The sequence below is a fragment of the Canis lupus genome, chromosome 5, assembly GCF_003254725.2.
Source record: "Canis lupus dingo isolate Sandy chromosome 5, ASM325472v2, whole genome shotgun sequence".
In the NCBI taxonomy this organism is placed as follows: Eukaryota; Metazoa; Chordata; class Mammalia; order Carnivora; family Canidae; genus Canis; species Canis lupus.
The window spans coordinates 48,002,185-48,022,440 of record NC_064247.1 but is presented as its reverse complement, the minus strand read 5'-3'; the positions used below and the strand labels follow the sequence as shown (position 1 = coordinate 48,022,440).

The 20,256-nt window shown below is 44.9% G+C and overlaps 2 pseudogenes; both read left to right on the top strand.

Annotated features, from left to right (window-relative positions):
- The first annotated feature begins 9,451 nt into the window (after positions 1-9,451).
- LOC112647567 (phosphatidylinositol N-acetylglucosaminyltransferase subunit P-like) lies at positions 9,452-16,096 on the top strand (annotated as a pseudogene).
- A 2,937-nt stretch (positions 16,097-19,033) lies between these two features.
- On the top strand, positions 19,034-19,717 carry LOC112647136 (glutathione S-transferase Mu 1-like; annotated as a pseudogene).
- The last annotated feature ends 539 nt before the right edge of the window (positions 19,718-20,256 follow it).

Below are 20,256 nucleotides of genomic sequence, written 5' to 3'. Positions count from 1 at the left end.
TGTTCACAAAGTTTTCCAGTCCTGTTAAAATCTGGGATCCATTCATGGCTATCTCATGGCAAGTGTGTTGCCAGGCATTAGAATAGGTGCTTTATAAAAGAGCCAGTACAGGGCGCCTGGATGGCTCAGTGGTTGAGCCTCTGCCTTTGGCTCGGGTTGTGATCCTGGGGTCCTGGGATCAAGTCCCACATTGGGCTCCCAGCTCAGTGGGGAGTCTGCTTCTCTTCCTCTTTCCTCTCCCCCTGCTCATGTGTTCTCTCTCTCTCTATCCCTCTGTCTCAAATGAATAAATAAAATCTTTTTTAAAAAAAGCCAGTACAGTAGTCCAGAGGGCAAGTCTTAGCATCCCCCTGAGTTCAAATACCAACTCACCAACCTTGTGACCTTGTCCAAGTTATTTAATTATCCCTTTCTTTAATTACTTCAGTTAGAAAAGGGTGGAGGTGTTTTTAAGTACATAATGAGTCCAATCCAAGTAGAATCCTTTGGTACAGTGCCTGGCTGTTAAGTATTACACGAACATTAGCAATAAACCTCTTTTCCCATATATAGAAGTGGCTTGAAATTAGACATTTATGCTGATGATTTGTGGTTTCAGTCAGTAATGACCTTTAAAAAAAAAACATTTTACTGAGGGGGCTTAGCTTAGAACAGTGACCCAAAATCAGCAACTTGTAACACTGATTATAATAATGTGAGCTTGAGAAACTAGAGCCTGAGCTATCAGAAAGCCACAACTGAACTGAAACCAGGGCTTCCACCATCAGCCATGCCACTGGCGTAGGAAGTAACATCCACTCCATAGGCCTGCACTCCTACCTCCGGAACCAGGAGAGGCACTTCAGGTCTCATCAACCCTATGATGAGGAATTTTAACCTGGTACACACTTTCATTCCAGGAATTTGGAATTGCAAACTGCTGTTCTTTTAACCCAGCCACACACTTTCTGCCTCTCTGTTGTCAAAGAAGTCAGCCTACCCCACCAGATGATGAGCTTCTTTGAAAACAGACTAGGTCAAAAAAAAAAAAAAGAAAACAGACTAGGTCAGCTTCATCTCATGTTAATTCCATCCAGTGTACTTTTCAAATACTGGATGTCCCATCCTTAGAAATTTTACTTGAGATACACACACACACACACACACACACACAATCTCATTTCCCTCCTCACATTCGTGTTTTACATCAGCAAACATTTGGTATAAAGAATCAGAAAATAGGGCAGCCCAGGTGGCTCAGCGGTTTTAGCGCCGCCTTCAGTCCAGGGCATGATCCTGGAGACCCAGGATCGAGTCCTGCGTCAGGCTGCCTACATAGAGCCTGCTTCTCCCTCTGCCTCTCTCTCTCTCTGTGTCTCTCAATAAATAAATAAAGTCTTTAAAAAGATTAAAAAAAAAAATAGGACACCTGGGTGGCTCAGTCAGTTAGTTCCAAAGTAGGACTTCCCATAACCCTCGTGCTTTATGCATACTTCTTCTCAAGGTAGCCACAGTTGGTGATAGGTGCAGTGTCAACTGCCTGATATCTTGGCAGTTCTGGTCACATACCTAGCTTGCTTCTCCTGGGAGAGCAGAAAAAATGGTGGAGTAAAAGTGGGCCTTCTAGTATTAAACTCCCCTTGAGGCCAGAGTCATGATTTATTTTCCTGGGAACTTCAGGATGGCTGTTTAAAAACAGGCTCCAAGGCCCCCATACCCTAAGGGATAGGATTCATCTGTTTTTAAAAATTGGGATCTGGATCATAAAATTATGAAAGCTGACAAGCCCCAAATCTGCAGTGTAGGCTAGCAGGCTCGGCTCCCGGGAGAGTCAATGGTGCAGATGAAGTCCAAAGAATTTCCTCTTGGCTCAGGAAGGCCAATCATCTTGTTCTATTTATGCCTTCAACTGATTCGATGAGGCCCACCCATATTATGGAGAGTAATCTGCTAACTAAATCTACTGATTTTTTTTTTAAGAGTTTTTACTTATTTATTAGAGGGCATGCACACAAGCAGCAAGGAGGGGTAGGGGGAGAGGTAGAAGCAGATTCCCCACTGGGCAGGTAGCCCAATGCAGGGCTTGACCCCAGGACCCTGAGATCATGAGCCAAAGAAAGACACTTAACTGACTGAGCCACTCAGGTGCCCCTAAATCTACTGATTTAAGTGTTAGTGTCGGGCAGCCCAGGTGGCTCAGCGGTTTAGCGCCACCTTCAGCCCAGGGCCTGATCCAGGAGACCAAGGATTGAGTCCCATGTCAGGCTCCCTGCACGGAGCCTGCTTCTCCCTCTCCTGTGTCTCTGTCTCTCTATGAATAAATAAATAAAATTTTTTAAAAAATGTTAGTGTCATCCAAAAGCACCCTCAAAGTTGACAAATAACATTAACTATCACAGATATCATGGGACTTTGAATCACAACTTTTAAAAATATATATATATATTTTAAAGTAATCTCTACACCGAATGTGGAGCTTGAACTCACAATCCCAAGATCAAGAGTTGCATTCTCTACCCACTGAGCCAGGCAGGTGCCCCAATTACAACTCCTTTAGGAATATCCTTGCCTTAAATCAAACATGGAAGTGCTCTCTGTCCTTGTTCTCAACCCCTTTCCAGCCCCCTGCCCCCTCTGGTGTCCTCAGCTCTGGTGCAGTCACTGTCACTGCTACCACCTCCCCAGCTCCCCCAGGAGCAGACAACTGAGCGACGACTTATGGAATCTCATCGCCCAGGGACTCAGGTGTTTATGTGCCTCATTAGATGACTTCTCACCGCACTCAGAGGAAAGGCCAAACTTGGCAGGTTTTTGAAGCACTTCATGATTAGCTTCCATATAAATCTCTGGCTGAAAAAATAAATAAAAGTAAAAAAAATAAAATCTCTGGCTGTCATATGGTGTCCATATACATTAACACATTCATTACAAGCTGATGCAAGTTAGAAAATTTCCATAATAATTTCTTCAAGGCAATGGTTGGTGAGGGTTGTGAGTGCTGGTTAAAATTTCTTGGTTACCTGAAGGTTATGTTAACCTTTATTTGTGCCTAGAATTAACTTCTTCCACTTTGGTGAGAATGTAAATGCAAATGTATCCTATGCCCTGGACCAACCCAATCTCTGGGGTAGGGCCCAGAAATCTGTTTTTGTTTGAGAGAGAGAGAGAGAGAGAGAGAGAATCTCAACCGGGCTCCATACTCAGTGCAGAGCCCAACTTGGGGCTTGATCTCACAACTCTAAGGTCATGACCTGAGCTGAAATCAAGAGTTGGGTGCTCAACCAACTGAGTCACCCAGGTGCCCCCCGGAAATCTGTTTTTTGACAGGCTCTCCAGTTGATTTGGAGAGCACAGTGAAGAAAGAGAACCCCGAGGCTGGAGCACTTTCCCTTTTTTCCTTCCTGTCTGTGGTTCTTTACAGTCACCAAGTTCTTTTTAGTAGATAACAGTAGCCTCCAACAAGTTAGAGGCAGGTAGGAACACAGGCCTCCTCCCCTGGCACCTTCCTATCTGAGGTCTGTTCCACCAAGACCGCGTCTGACTGAGCTAGCCACCCATGTACACACGAGTTAGCAGGTGGCGCGACACACACCCCCACCTTCCAGGCAGGGCATTGAGCTGCCCACTGCATCTTCCTAGGCCAGTACCTTGGCTGTACGCTGAAACATCTGGGGCTATTTTAAATGCTCAACGCCTGGGCTACACCCCAGACCAATTAAATGAGGACTGGGGAAGGGAAGGTGAGACCCAAGAATTTTTTTTTTTAAGATATTATTTATTTCTTCATGAGAGACAGAGAGAGAGAGGCAGAGACACAGGCAGAGGGAGAAGCAGGCTCCATGCAGGGAGCCCGACTTGGGACTCGATCCCGGGTCTTCAGGATCAGGCCCTGGGCCAAAGGCAGGCGCTAAACCGCTGAGCCACAAGGGGTCCCCAGATTTCTTTTTTAAGCTTCCCAGGGGATGCTAACGTGCAGCCAGAGTTAAAAACAGTTGTTTTAGGCTCTTCCACAAACACCTGGTTTTTAAGGTTCCACTCCCAAGGCGATTGAAGTAACATTGAGACTTTAGATCCTATCAGATAATAAACCCTTCCTGAGGAGGTGGGCTGGAGGTGGGAGGGGGAAAGCAGAACAGAGTTCCAGAACTAGCAGATCCCCCAAAAGGTGCCGATCTTCAGATTGACAAAGGGGAAGGGGGGTGCCTCTTCCATCCTTCAGTCAACAACAAATTTTGAACACATTATTTACACGCATTTAAAAATTACCCTTGGTGGGAAGCCTGGGTGACTCAGCAGTTGAGCGTGTGCCTTTGGCTCAGGGAGGGATCCCAGAGTCCCAGAATAGAGTCCCACATTGGGCTCCCTGCATGGAGCCTGCTTCTCCCTCTGTCAGTGTCTCTGCCTCTCTCTCTTTGTATCTCCCATTAATAAATAAAATCTTTAAAAAAAAAAAAAAGAAACCTCAAAGAAAAGAACCTCAAAAAGAATTTTTTATAAAAAATAAAATAAAAATTAGGGCAGCCTGGTGGCTCAGCGGTTTAGTGCCACCTTCAGTCCAGGGCCTGATCCTGGAGGCCCTGAATCGAGTCCCTGGATCGAGTCCCACGTGGGGCTCCCTGCATGGAGCCTGCTTCTCCCTCTGCCTGTGTCTCTGCCTCTCTTTTCTCTGTGTGTGTGTCTTTCATGAATGAATAAATAAAATCTTTTAAAAAGTAAAATAAATAAAATAAAATAAAAATTATCCTTAAGGGGGTGCCTGGCTGGCCTAATCAGTGGAGCAAAGAAAAAGTTACATTTAAGGTAATTAATGCACCCTTTATTGTAGTTTTATTTTTCCACCCTTTAGTGTAGTTCTGGATAATGTTTAAAGCCATCCAGGAGTATATGGTCTTCCAGTTTCTAGTTACCCATCTTTGGATATAGATTCTTAATTGGGGTACATCTCCAGGGTCAGCTCACCAACTCTGGGATATAGAATAAAGTTAGTTATGTGCACATCACACTACATAACACACTATATAATAAAGTCTCCTTTTAAAAGCCACTTCCTGGGATCCCTGGGTGGCTCAGCAGTTTAGCGCCTGCCTTTGGCATGGAGCCTGCTTCTCCCTCCTCCTGTGTCTCTGCCTCTCTCTCTCTCTTTCTATGTCTATCATAAATAAATAAATCTTTTAAAAAATAAAAATTAAAAAAAAAGCCACTTCCTAAAATCTTGAAAGAAAGAGAAAGAAAAGAAAGAAAGAAAAAGAAAGAAAGAAGAAAGAAAGAAAAGAAAAGAAAAGAAAAGAAAGAAGAAAAGAAAGAAAGAAAGAAAGAAAGAAGAAAGAAAGAAAGAAAGAAAGAAAGAAAGAAAGAAGAAAAGGAAGGAAAGAAAGAAAGAAAGAGACACCTGGATGGCTCAGCGGGTAAGCTCTGCCTTTGGCTCAGGGCCTGATCCTGGAGTTCAGGGATCGAGTCCCACATCGGGCTTTCTGAGGGGACCCTGCTTCTCCTTCTTCTTATGTCTCTGCCTCTCTCTCTCTCTCTCTCTCTCTTTCTCTGTGTGTGTCTCTTTCATGAATAAATAAATGAAATCTTTAAAAAATAATAAAAATAAAAGCCACTTCCTGGGGCACCTGGGTGGCTCACTCCATTGAGTGGCTGCCTTCAACTCAGGCCATCCTAGGGATCAAGGGTCCTGAGATCAAGTGGAGCCTGCTTCTCTCTCTCCCTCTGCCTGCTGCTCTCCCTGCTTGTGTTCTCTCTCTCTCTCTCTCTATCTGTCAAATAAGTAAATAAAATCTTTAAAAATAAATAAACCAAAATCCACTTCCTTGGGGAAGCTTTCTGCCCCACAGACCCAGATAAGCATCTCTCCACTGCTTCTGATCACCCTGAGCTTCCCCTATAATATCAACTAGAGGGCAGGAGAGTAGGTATCTATTGTTATTTATTTTTAATATATATATTTTTTAAAGATTTTATTTATTTATTCATAGAGATGCAGAGAGAGAGAGAGAGGCAGAGACACAGGCAGAGGGAGAAGCAGGCTCCATGCAGAGAGCCTGAGGTGGGACTCGATCCAGGGTCTCCAGATCACGCCCTGGGCTGCAGGCGGTCCTAAACCGCTGCGCCACCGGGGCTGCCCTAATATTATATTTTTAAGTAATCTCTCCACCCAATGTGGAGCTCAAACTTATAACCCCAAGATCAAGAGTGGCATGCTCCACCAGGTGAGCGAGCCAGGCACCCCAGGAGAGTAGGTGTGTGTTAACCTGCCTCTTGTTTGCACCAAATTCTAAATACCTTAAGGACAGAAACAATGTCTTTCTTTATTTTTTTTAAGATTTTATTTATTTATTCATGAGAGACACAGAGAGAGAGAGAGAGGCAGAGACATAGGCAGAGGGAGCCCAATGTGGGACTCAATCCCGGGACCCCATGATCACAACCTGAGCCAAAGGCAGATGCTCAACCACTGAGCCACCCAGGCGTTCCTGTCTTTCTCATTATTGTATCCTCAGCACCTAGCATAGTTCCTGGCACAAAATAATTTTTCAAATATATATTGAATTGAAATATCTGGCCACGGGCAGCCCCGGTAGTGCAGCAGTTTAGCACCGCCTGCAGCCCGGGGTGTGATCCTGAGGACCTGGGATCGAGTCCCATGTCGGGCTCCCTGCGTGGAGCCTGTTTCTCCCTCTGCCTGTGTCTCTGCCTCTCTCTTTCTCTGTGTCTCTATGAATAAAGAAATAAAGTCTTTAAAAAAAAAAAAGGAAAGAATTCTTAAAAAAAAAAGAAAAAAGAAAAAAGAAATATCTGGCCAGGCACTGTGCCAAATACAATTTTTTATTAAGTTGATTTTTTTTAGTTATCTCTACACCCAATGTGGGGCTCGAACTCACAATCCTGAGATCAAGTCACATGCTCTTCCGACTGAGCCAGCCAGGTACCCCAAATACAATTAAAAAGAAAATCTCTGCAATTTACTTTGATATGCACTTTTTAAAAGATGGGTTCATGGATAAAGAGGGGGTGTTACAAGTCTTGTGAAATATTAACGACACAAGCTAGAGGTGCCTGGGTGGCTCAGTTAAGCATCAGCCTTCTCCCTCTGCCTCTCCCCCTGCTTATACACCCCCACCCCAACCCCTGGTCAAATAAATAAATTCTTTAAAAAAAAATGACACAATCTTGGGGGATATTCTCTGTTAAATTCTCAATTTTGCTGTATGTTTGAAATTTTGCATAATGAAATATTGGGGGATAGATGACTTGATGAATCACAATACCTCAGGATAGGTATCATTGTTCTCCTTGTTTACAGAAGGGGAAAGTAAGAACCAGGCCAGACAGACCAGCTCTGACTCATGAATTAAACTGAAAATGTGGGATCCCTGGGTGGCGCAGCGGTTTGGCGCCTGCCTTTGGCCCAGGGCACGATCCTGGAGACTCGGGATCGAATCCCACATCGGGCTCCCGGTGCATGGAGCCTGCTTCTCCCTCTGCCTGTGTCTCTGCCTCTCTCTCTCTCTCTCTCTCTGTGACTATCATAAAAAAAAAAACACCTGAAAATGTGTTGTTTTCAGGAGTGGGGCGGCCACAACACACTTGTTTCCAGCCATTGCAGAAGGGTGGGAGAGGGGCTCCCTGTCTCCTTAGGGAGTTAGAGGACCACCCCACCCCACCTGAGCCCCATCCCTCTTAGAGTCCTGACTGCTCCGAAGGCGATTTCTGTATCTGAAAGCCACAGCCGTAAGCACAGGCCTCATGAAGCCATTATTTGTGATCCTTTGACAAGGCAAAGCTCCATCAATACAGTATGGCTTAAGGATCTGAGCGAGAGATCAAGGGCTCCTTGGAAACACCACTGCGACCTCTCTCACAGCCTTGGAGGTATACATCCCGAGCTGAAATGTAATTCCTCCCTCTTTAAAACCCTCCCCGGTGGGGGGGGGGGGGGGGTCCCTGGGTGGTCCCTGGGTGACTCAGTGGTTTCCTGGAGACCCAGGATCGAGTCCCACGTCGTCGGGCTCCCTGCATGGAGCCTGCTTCTCCCTCTGCCTGTGTCTCTGCCTCTCTCTGTGTGTGTCTCTCGTGAATAAATAGGTAAAATCTTAAAAAAAAAAAAAAAAAAAAATTCCTCCCCTGGATCCCTGGTTTTCTGCGGCCATGCGAGCATTCTAACCAGGGAGGTTGGCCAGGGGTTCCGTCTAAAGGACACGTGCTTCAGTAGCGGGCTGACTCCCTTCCACCTGCAGAGGCTGGAAATGAAAACCCGGGTTTAGCGCCGCCTTCAGCTCAGGGCCTGATCCTGGAGACCCGGGATCGAGTCCCCTGTCGGGCTCCCTGCATGGAGCCTGCTTCTCCCTCTGCCTGTGTCTCTGCTTCTCTGTGTGTGTCTCTCATGAATAAATAAATAATCTTTAAAAAAAGAAGAAGAAAGAAAGAGAAAAAAAGAAAGAAAGGAAATAAAAAAGAGAAAGAAAGAAAAGAGAAAGAGAAAGAAATGAAAACCCGGGCCACTTGCACCCAAACTTGCTCCCTTCCACCTGGCCGCAGCCTGCGCATTCAGAGGCGGCCGCGCGGGGGCGCACGAGAGACGCTGCGAGCCCCGGGTGTCTGCAACCCCAGGCCGCGCCAACAGGAAAAAGAAAAAAAGAAAAAGAAAAAAAAAAAACTGTTCCGTTTAGCCGAGTCTTCATTGGGAACCAGGTGGAGAGGTGGGGGTGGCAGGGGAGTCCAGGCTCGGATGAAAGCTTGCCTGTCCTCCAATGCGAGCAGAGCCTCAGAATGTGGGTGCCCCCACCTGGCCAGCTTGTTAATAGTACAAGAAGGTAAACCTCATCCTCGTGGCTGTTGGTTTGGTCCTGATTATGACCAGGCCTTGAAATCTCTCTGCTTTTTCATTACCCAGATTGGATGTTTGGGTTTCAGGGCTTGAGCAGGGATTTCAGTCCTTACCCCCTTCTAGGACCTGCACTCTGGAGGAATCTACTTGCTGGGATTTATTATTTTATTATGTATTTTCAATCAAATTGCTATTGTAGGGATTCACTTAGTGCTAGAAGAGGGGCACCTGGGTGGCTCAGTGGTTGGGCATCTGCCTTTGGCTCAGGTCATGATCTCAGGGTCCTGGGATCAAGTCCCACATCAGGCTCCCCGCAGTTGAGCCCGCTTCTCCCTCTCCCTCTGCCTATGTCTCTGCCTCTCTCTGTGTCATGAATAAATAAGTAATTTTTAAAAAGAGATTAGTATAAAAGCTGACCATATTTTAGGCTCAGGAGATACCAAACTGAATAAGACCATTTTCTGTCCTCGACTTGCTTACTGGGGGCACATAAAGAAGCAGTAGGTAAAATAGAGCAAAATGATGCTCTGAGAGAGGGAGACCGGGGAGTTATGGGAGCTGCCTGCAGGGGCTGCAGGAGCCCTGCTAGTCAGCCAGGTAGCCAGGTCAAGGAGTGATGGGAACAGCATTTTCAAGGTGACAATGGAGAATGATGCATTCATCAAACAATCAAGGGTCAAGAGTGACTGGAACGTGTGGGAAGAGAAGTGGAAAAATATAAGTGGGCAGACCAACCGGGTCCAAGTCAGGAAGGACCCCCTCAGCCACTGGACAGAGTCTAGAACTCATCCTTTCAGCATTCCAGAGTCTGTGAGATCCTTTCATCTGTGGAGTTTTGTGATCCTACGTACCCTTGAAAGAAATCACTCTAATAATAGAGTTAAGAACAAGATTTCTGCGCCTTGAAAATCCCAGATCACTGCACCAATGTTCCAATTATCCCTGCACTCCCTTTTGAACTTGGTTTGCAAATAACATAGAGGTAGAGGGGGTGATAAATGTACTAATTGTGAATGGGGAAGGCTGGCTGGGAGTTCAGCAGGGAAAAAGACTAAAAAATCTAACATGCCCCCAAGAAAAGGGACACATGGGTGAACAACCAGAGAACAGTTTATTATTTTCCAGAGTCAGAGCACAAGAGCCTCCAAGAGGAGAAAAGAGCAGTGGGTGAGGGCCAAGGAGCCTTGGATGAGAGTTCGCCCCTCCCCTTTCTCCAGACAACAGGTCATACTGCTTATTATTTGGGGGTGATTATGATTGCTTTTAGAGATGGAAGAGAGGATGAATTGGGAGGGGAGTGTGAATTAGGCTGAAAAAGGAATGTTATTTACACTAGTTGAACCAGTTGAACTCCAATGAAAGCTCACTTCTGGGAGCTGGATTTTTGAGAGCTCTGTGACCCCCTCCAAAATCTGTTCACCCCCAGCCTTCTTTACCTCAGTAGACAACTTCACATCCACCTAGCTGGCCAAGTCAAAACCTTAGAAGTCCCCCGCAACATCCAAGCCACCCAGAAGAATTGTGGGCTGTGCCCCAATGTATGCCTGCAGGCTGTCCACTTTACTCCGTGTACAGAGCCACCAGCCTGGTCCAGGCCACCACCATTCTGTTCTTGGACCGACTTCTAACTCTCTCCCAGTTCCCCCTCACCCTCTCCATTCATACTCCATAGAATCAAATGATCCTGAAATATTTGTAGGACCTTGTAACTTCCTCTCCACCCCTGCATCAAATCCTTCGTTGACCTTGGAATAAGTCCTTTCTCTTAAATGTGGCCCAGAATGATCTGTTCTTACCAACATCTCCCCTCTATCACAATCTCTCTTTCAGTCCCTCTTGCCCCAAGCTCCTGCCCCCAGGACATGTACTCAAACATTTCCTCCCATTTTTGTGTCTGGCTAACTCATACTTCAGCTCCAGACTTGAATGTCACTTCCTCAGAGAGGCCATGCACGCTGCCACCATCATCTACTGCCCCTTCCTTGGCCTGTTACCTTTTTTTTTTTTTAAGATTTTATTTATTTAGTCATGAGAGACATAGAGAGAGAGAGGCAGAGACATAGGCCGAGGGAGAAGCAGCCTTCATGCAGGGAGCCCGATGCGGGACCTGATCTCAGGACCCTGGGATCACGACTTGAGCCAAAGGCAGATGCTCAACTACTGAGCCTCCCAGGTGTCCCCTGTTACTATTATTTTTATATTAGTACTTGGTTCTTTGCCTTCATTACACACACACACACACACACACATTATATAAAATATGACTATGTATCCATTTGTGGTTTTATTTATTTACTGTATGGCTCTCCCACTAGTTTGCAAACTTAATGAAGGCGTGGACTGTGGCTGTCTTTTTCACCACTGTATATTCAGCTCTTTGCACACTGCTTGCAGTTTAATAGATGTTCAGTTAACACTAGTTGAAAGTTTTCATTTTTAAAAATCCTTTTTGATCCTCCAAAGTTATAATCCTTCCCTGTTTGGTATTACAGAGAGACATTATTATCTAACGGTTATGTGCATGGACTCTGGAGCAGGAACACCTAGGTTCAAATCCTGGCTCTTAAGACTTTGGGCAAGTTACCCTGTGCCTTAGAATTCTCATCTGTAAATTGGAAATGATGGTGATAAGAGTAATACCCACTTCATTGGATAACGTAACATAGGAAACTTAGATGAATTCTGTGTTATTAGTAAATCTATACCTTGAGCATTGTTTCATTAGTGCATCCATCACTTATTTTTTGTAATTATTTTCATACTTATGTTACTCTCTAGGTCATGAATTAGATCACCACTTACTTCCTACCCACCGGGCCTAATTAGTGCCCGACCAAGCTGGCACTCAATAAAATAGGACTGAACTTGGTATATTACATAATAGTTCATCATAAAAAAGGCTATATATATTTTTCCTCACCATGCTCTCCTATTATTCCAACCTCTTCATTAAAATTAAGCTAATAATGAAAAACAAGTCATTAAAATGCAAAAAATAAAATTTAGCTTGGGGGTAAAGGAGAAAGAGAAACAAAAGATAGAAGAAAATATACCTAGAGAGGAAATACGAGTTGAAAAATTCCATTAGACATTAGAGAGAAGGATAGTCTCTATGATTCTAATTGGAGACTGTAGAGGAATTGACTCCCTTCATCTATGCAGTTCCATGTTATGGAAATTCTGGCCAATGTACTGAAACAGGAAACAATGAACTGGCAATGAATAGAACAATGATTCTATTACCAGAATCATTCCCATTATACCCCAAGGAAAGAATCAAGGTTGTACTCAAAGATTAATGTAAATGTATGGTCACACCAATACTACACTATTATTTACAATAGTGAAAACAGCCTAAGGGCCCACCAGTAACCATGTGGGAATGGTTAAATACCACATGGCTTGGAGCCACCCAAAGGAAAATGATGCATATTTTCAAAGAAAATTTTGCACTGCAGACACAAAACTGAAAAAAATTTTAAAAGATGATAAACTAGCGCTTTTGTCAGGATTATATATGATTTTAATTTTCATCTTTAATATTTCTGTACTTCCCAAACTTTTACATTTTAATGAACCAGTGGGGGGTTTTAAAAAATTCAAAATGTTTCATTTTTAGGGACACCTGAGTGGCTTGGTGGTTAAGCATCTGTCTGCCTTCGACTCAGGGCCTGATCCTGGAGTCCTGGGATCAAGTCCCACGTCGGGCTCCCCACAGGGAACCTGCTTCTCCCTCTGCCTGTGTCCCTGCCTCACTCTGTGTGTCTCTCATGAATAAATGAATAAAATCTTTAAAAACTATATTTCATTTTTAAGTAATCTCTACACCCAACTCCCAACCCCTAGATCAAGAGTCTCATGCATGCTCCACTGAGTCGGCCAGATGCCCCAAAATCTTCCTTTATAATTAGAAAACAATTTTTAAAAACCATTATTTGTTTTACATTTGGGCCTTCATCCTATTATCGTTACTGTGTCTGAGTGGTCGGTGAGCAGTTTACATCAGAATCCCGATGCAGGCAGCTGCACCCTCAGGAATCAGAATCTGCATTAACCTAACTCAGGTGAGTCTTCTCCGAACACCCATTGAAGTTCCCAGAGCCTCAGATTTAGCAACAAGGAAAGAAAGGAAAAACCTGCATTTGATAAGAAAGAACAATGGGTCTTAAGAAAGCTACTCACACTCATGACCAGGAGATGGCGCAGGTCTTCCATCTACCTGATTCATGTGCCTGCAGAAGAAAATCTTGTTCAGAAGAAATGTTTTGCTCTTATTACATAAATCCAGAGGAGCTTCCCCGCCCCGAAATTGTGATGAGAAACAGGAAACCAGAATCTTTAATAACAGGTAGGATTAAATATCCTGTCTCCATAGAAACCATTCTTCTCCAGAGAAAGATTAGTAGATTAGGATATATCCTCCAGGCTAGAATAGTTACTACATCCCAAAGGAGAGCTGTAACCAATCCCTCGGGTTTTTTGGCTGCAGATTCAAGGCTAGCTGTTAGAAGAGGGTGGTCTCTGTGAAATTTAGGAAGAAGTGCAGTGAAAAGGAAAGGGAGAGGGTCTCTATTCCCAGGGCAGGTATTCTAATACTTGAAGTCCTAACATCAGTGGGAGCAGGAGCCAGAGCCCCCCAAGCTTGGCACCTCCACTGAGGAAGAGGTAAGCAATTATGGGAGTGCAGCAAGATGTGCAAAAAGCTCACCCTTCAAGACACAGTCCCCTTGACAGCTTCTGACAATCCTTCCCCAGTCCTCCCCTGCAAGTTTGGCTGACAGCCTTCTCTACTATTCATAGAACCCACTGCTTAGGGATCCCTGGGTGGCACAGCGGTTTGGCGCCTGCCTTTGGCCCAGGGCGCGATCCTGGAGACCCGGGATCGAATCCCACATCAGGCTCCCGGTGCATGGAGCCTGCTTCTCCCTCTGCCTATGTCTCTGCCTCTCTCTCTCTCTGACTATCATAAATAAATAAAAATTAAAAAAAAAAAAAAGAACCCACTGCTTAGCTTTATCTTTTCAATTAACACGCTATGTTAATCTGTTTGTGAGATCTGTCTTTCCCAGGAGATGCTAGGTCATGAGCTATTAGCAGTAAGATATCAGCTACTACTTTCCGACACATCAGCAAGACATGGGGGAGAGGAGCAGGGATATCATTTACAATAGCAATGAAAATAATTATTACCCAGAAATAATGTGAACTCCCCCCCCCAAAAAAGAGTAACACCTTTTCAAAGGGAAAGAAAAACCTGCCAAGCATTGAAATAAATGATAAAATTAATAACAAACATTTGAGGCTTACCAGGCCTGTTCTAGGCACAGTTCTAAAAACTTTTGCATGTTTTGCTGCATTCAAGCCACAATCTATGAGGTAGGTACTATAATGTTTTTAATTTTACAGGAAACAGAGCTGGAAAGCTTGAGTTATGTATATATTTCTTCCCCAGTTATTTTTTGACTCAAATCTTACCAAAATCCCCAAAGAGGGAAAGGTCACTGGTGTAAGAGGTTAGTATTTTATGTAAGTACATGTATGCATAGAAAAATCTGAAAGAATGTGCATCAACTTGTTGGAGGTATCTTTGCTTCTCTATACTTTCTTGTATTTTATTTTTTAAGTAGGCTCTATGCCCAAGATGGGGCTCAAACTCATGACCCTGAGATCAAGAGTTGCATGCTCTGTGGACTGAGCCAGCCAAGGCGTCCCTGTACTTTCCTATATTTAACAAACTTTTGCAATGTGCATGTATTACTGACTTCTAAGCTCTGTGAAAGCACGTTAGTTGAATTATCTCAAATTCTCCCAACACCATGAAGTAGGTACTATGTTGCCTACTTTTAAAAAATTTTTAGGGGATCCCTGGTTGGCGCAGCGGTTTGGCGCCTGCCTTTGGCCCAGGGCGCGATCCTGGAGACCCGGGATCGAATCCCACGTCGGGCTCCCGGTGCATGGAGCCTGTTTCTCTCTCTGCCTGTGTCTCTGCCTCTCTCTCTCTGTGTGTGACTATCATAAGTAAATAAAAAAAAAAAAAAATTTTTAAAAGGCCCCACAGAGACGGTACCTAACTTACTCAAAGTCACATAGCTGGTAAAGTGGTGATCTCAACCAACAGCCTGAATCTGGAGCCAGCTTTATGGGTGGACATCGGTGCATTCCAAGTAAACTGTAGCTGTGCAAAGTGATGAGTGCCTGAATAAGGGAAGACAAATAGGTTGATTGACCTAGAACGGAGGGCAGAATTTGGGTGAGGAAGGGCATTCCGAACAGAATAAGTGGAAGGGCAGTGTCTCAGCTGGAACTCCAGGTTGGCTTTCTTCAGTATTCTTTTTTTTTTTTTTTTAAGATTTTATTTATTTGACAGAGAGAGCACGCATGCACACACGTACACATGTGCACACACAGACAGGGAGAGCGATAGAGGGAGCAGCAGTCTCCCCACAGAGCAGAGAGCCTGATGCAGGGCTTGATCCAAGGATCCTGGTCTCACGACCTGAGCCAAAGGCAGATGTTCGACCAACTGGGCCACCCAGGCGCCCCTTCTTCAGCATTCCTTTCAGGCTTAAGGTTGCCCTGGCCTGTGAGAGGGGTGTCAATTTGGTAATCCAACTGGAACCAGGCAAAATCTTCTATCCTGACTGGGCCAGTCAAGTCTGAAGAGCTGGGCAGACTCAAAGATGCACTGGTCATCACTGTGATCCCGCTTGCTCAGCCTGTTTGCCCAAACCTCCTGGGTAGTCTGTCTTAAAGCTACTCGGGCACCACAAAGTGTAGGTCAGGGCCAAGGCCTTTTCCCTCACCTTCCTGCACTGTCAGGTGGGCGCATGGGCAGAGGACTTGGCCCTGAGACTGTCCAAAGCCACAGGGAGAGTGGTGGAACATTCATGTCGCCACGCCAGAAAAAGTGATTTGTACATGTCCTGAGGTTTTCTTACCCTCCCAGCTGGGCTTCATACTAATCTGGTGTGGGCTTTTATTTCTGAATCTTAACTAAACTTCTTAGCCTTAATCTATTGGCCTCAAAAACTCTGGGCAGTTGCATTACCTGTCTACCTCTTTATAACCATAGCAATTGGATGTGTCCAAGTACCTCTCCACTCAACTCCATTCATACAATTATAAAAGAAATACCAGGAAAAAAAAAAGAAAGAAATACCAGGAAAAAGCAATACAGCATTAGAAAATATTCCAACCAGTGGAGTGCACCAAATGTTCTTTCTTACAGCCAAGGAAGTTAACAACAGAAATGGAATGTTGGGGCACCTGGGTGGCTCAGTCAGTTAAGTCAAATATCCACTCCCATGTTCAAATTTTCCTTTTTTTTCTCCTGTTTTGGGTATTCTTCTGTGTTTGAGTCAGGATCTAAACAGGCTACACACACACACACACACACACACACACACACACACTGCCTTCAGGTAATAACAATTCATCTCCTAGGGCTAAGGGCAGGCCTCCCGAAACGTGCCCCTTTGACATATTGATTATTTTGAATAAAAGTTACTTTAGAAATAGCTGGTGCAAGGATACTCAGACCCTCCTCTGTCCTCCTGAAAGTATGAAACCAGTCTCCCATGTGAAAGGTACTCTCCCTGTACTAAGAAGTAAAATGACATCCTTACCACCAGAGACAGGAACTTTAAAGCTAAGAGAGCTTAGCAACAAATCTGGTTAGTTAGTTTTGTTTTACTTTTTAAAGATTTTATTTATTTATTCATGAGAGACACAGAGAGAGAGAAGGGCAGAGGGAGAAGCAGGCTCCATGCAGGGAGCCCCACGTGGGACTCGATCCCAGGTCTCCAGGATCAGGCCCTGGGCTGAACTCAGGCGCTAAAGCATTGAGCCACCCAGGGATCCCAGAACTTAAATTAAAAAAAAAAAATCCTTACTCTCAAACATCCGTTTTCTCTATCCTATCAAGTCCTCACAAGTGTATTATCCCTATGTCTAAAAAGCATACAAACTGCCCGTGTGGATCATTCCTTTAGGTCTCATCTCATTATTGGGCATCCCTGTGCACAGAGTGAAACTGGAGCTTTCTCCTGTTAATCTTTCTCCTGGAAACTGAATTCTTAGCCTAGCTGGAAGATCTTGAAGGACAGAGGAAGAATTGTTCTTCTCTAGAATACGTTATTTAGGACTGACTGACTTATTTATTTATTTGCTTTTTTTTTCCCCCTGAACAAATAAAATTCTACCAAAAAAAAAAAATATATATATATATATAGAGAGAGAGAGAGAGAGAGAGAATTATTACTTTTTAATTTACTCTATTTTTTTCACTTTTTAAAAATTTTTAAAATTTTTAAAAATGTAAATTCAATTAATTGACAAATAGTATATTATTCAAAGGTAGAGTTTAGTGACTGTTGATGATGTCTTTTTAACATTTTTTTTTCTTTTTAACAATTTAAACACTGAGATTTAATCTTTGCCCCACACCCCTTTTTTTTCTCCTGGTGTATTTTTTTAAAGAAACGAGGTCCTTTGTCCTGTTTGGTTTCCATCCCTCAGAATAGCGCTGCCCACATCCTTACCATGTCACTTAACATGCTGCTCCAGCTCATGGATTTGCCTTCAACCACAACTCACGTTCAAGTTGTTTGGGGGTTTTTTATGCCACTTGGTTGTCCTATTTGGTTTTAATGTTTTTTTTTTTTTTTAAGATTTTATTTATTTATTCATGAGAGACATAGAGAGAGGCAGAGACATAGGCAGAGGGAGGAGCAGGCTCCATGCAGGGAGCCCGATGTGAGACTCGAGCCCAGATCCCAGGATCATGTCCTGGACTGAAGGTGGAGCTAAACCGCTGGGCCACCAGGGCTGCCCTCAGAACTCTTCCCCAGGGAGTCACACACCTGTATTATCACCCTCTTGATTTGGTTCTCAGTTATCAGAACCTGAACATATCCATTCAACTCAATTTTGTGTGTTTTGGAATGTCTCTCTTCCACTTTCCCACTAGAATATAGACTATAACCTTGCTAGGGCAAGAATCTGATCTTCTTGTTCACAGATTTTTCTCCTGTACCCAGACTTTCAACTAGTAGGTACCAGGCCCTTCTGTAGAAGGAGGGAAGGAGTGAGTGAGCAGACTTGCCACCCCGGACTCTGGTGGCATTCTGTGTCTTGCTAGATGTTGGCTATCTCCGAAATTAGGAAGGGTGGGCCAAGCAGCTCAGGCAGGGGTTCTGGGTGGTTGGGCTCCCCAGGCATGATTTGCAGGGCTCAGATGGAGGTTGACTTGGTCAAAGTTATACAGCTAAGAAGCCATGCACCCATATCCAGTAGTGCCCAATGTGTGTGGAATACATGAAGAGCACGTTAACCTCAAAATAAAGAGCCACAGTGAAAGGCAAAGAAATGTTTATTTGGGATCAAAGAAGTGCAATTTGGGGAGCTCAGATTCAGGTAAATGTGCAAAGAGTGTCCTGCTTGTGGGGTGAAAGCAAGGGAGAAGGCAATGACCGGAGTTGAAGAAAAGAAAAAAATAAAGGAGGGGGGCACCCTGAGTGGCTCAGAAGTTTAGCGCCGTCTTCAGCCCAGGGTGTGATCCTGGAGACCTGGAATCAAGTCCCATGTCGGGCTCCCTGGTGGAGCCTGCTTCTCCCTCTGCCTGTGTCTCTGCCTCTCTCTCTCTCTCTCCTCTGTGTCTCTCATGAATAAATAAATAAATTTTTTTTTTAATGTTTTTTATGGGTATTTTAACAGCTAAGCTACTCTGCAGTATACATGGATTGACTACTGATTCTATCTTCAGAGAGTCCACAACCGTCAGACTTGTGATCAGGATGTCCGTCCTGCTAACTTCTCAGTTGCTAACTAGACTGTCCAGAGTTTGGCCCCATTACACCAAAGGGGAGTGAGCAGTTTCTCTACTGGGGACTCTTTCTCTAAATTTTTAAATGGCTGCAATCATGTTTTCACATAGTCTTTTTAAGAAATTCCTCTGCCTCTCCGACATTTGTTAATAAAATCACTCAAATGGAACACATTAAAATCAGGGACCCTGGGTGGCTCAGAGGTTGAGCATCTTGATGCTCCACCCTCTGCCTGTCTCTGCCTCTCTCTCTCTCTCTCTCTCTCTCTCTCTGTGTGTGTGTGTCTCAAGAATAAATAAGTAAAATCTTAAAAAAAAAAAAAAAAGGAAAGGGTTCTGGAAGGCCTCTTGGAGGAGTTCATGTGACCTGAGACCTGAAGATGGAAAGAAGTAGGAGGGCCCTCCACTCAGCGCAAAAATCCGGCACCATGGTCATGATCTTGGGTTACTGGAACATTCGCAGGCTGGCGCATGCCGCCCACCTGCTCCTGGAGTACACGGACTCGACTCGCACTACGAGGAGAAGAAGTACACGATGGGGGACACTCCCGGCTATGACAGAAGCCAGTGGCTGAATGAAAAATTCAAGCTGGGCCTGGACTTCCCCAATCTGCCCTACTTAATTGATGGGGCTCACAAGATCACCCAGAGCAACGCCATCCTTCGCTACATTGCTCGCAAACACAACCTATGGGGAGACGGAAGAGGAGAAGATTCGTGTGGACGTTTTGGAGAATGAGGTTATGACACCGCATATACTTTGCCAGGATCTGCTACAGCCCTGATTTTGAGAAACTGAAGCCTGAGTACGTGAAGGCAAACCCTGACAAGATGAAGCTCTACTCACAGCTCCTGGGGAAGAGGCCCTGGTTTGCAGGGGAGAAACTCACCTACGTGGATTTCCCGGTTTCCGACATCCTTGACCTGCCCCGCATAGTTGAGCCCACTTCCCTGGACGCGCTCCCCAACCTGAAGGAGTCAAGGCTCCCTTTGAGGGCTTGAAGAGCATTTGTGCCTACATGAAGTCCAGCCGCTTGGTCCCAGGCCCTCTGTTTCTAAAGATTGCCACGTGGGGCGACAAGTAGGGGGGCATGGGAGGAGATGCCAGCAAGGAGCTGGAGCTGTGCTTGCTCTGTGTACCAGAACAGGTGTCCTGCTTTTTTGCCCTTTGTTACAGTTTTTGTCCCCATGAAATACCTATTGAACCCCTTTTCTCCTTCCCAACCCTATTTTCATCAAGGCCCTTGACGTCAGCTCTCCACTTCAGCAATTTTCCTCCTTCCCCGGTGTTACCCCTCCGGCAGAGCCTGGCCCTGAGCTCCCCAGCACTGCCCTGAAGCCCGGTGTGACCTGGTGTGCCCGTGTTGCTCCCCCGGGGTGGTCCCTGCCCAGCCCTGCCTAATCTCCAGTAAAGCCTTGAGCACTATGGAAAAAAAAAAAAGAAAGAAAGGAAAAAAAGAAAAGAAGTAGGAGGTGGGGTCAGCCCGGGTGCCTCGTGGTTTAGGGCGGACTTCAGCCCAGGGCGTGATGCTGGAGACCCCGGAATCGAGTCCCAAGTCGGGCTCCCTGCATGGAGCCTGCTTCTCCCTCCACCTGTGTCTCTGCCTCTCTCTGTGTGTGTCTC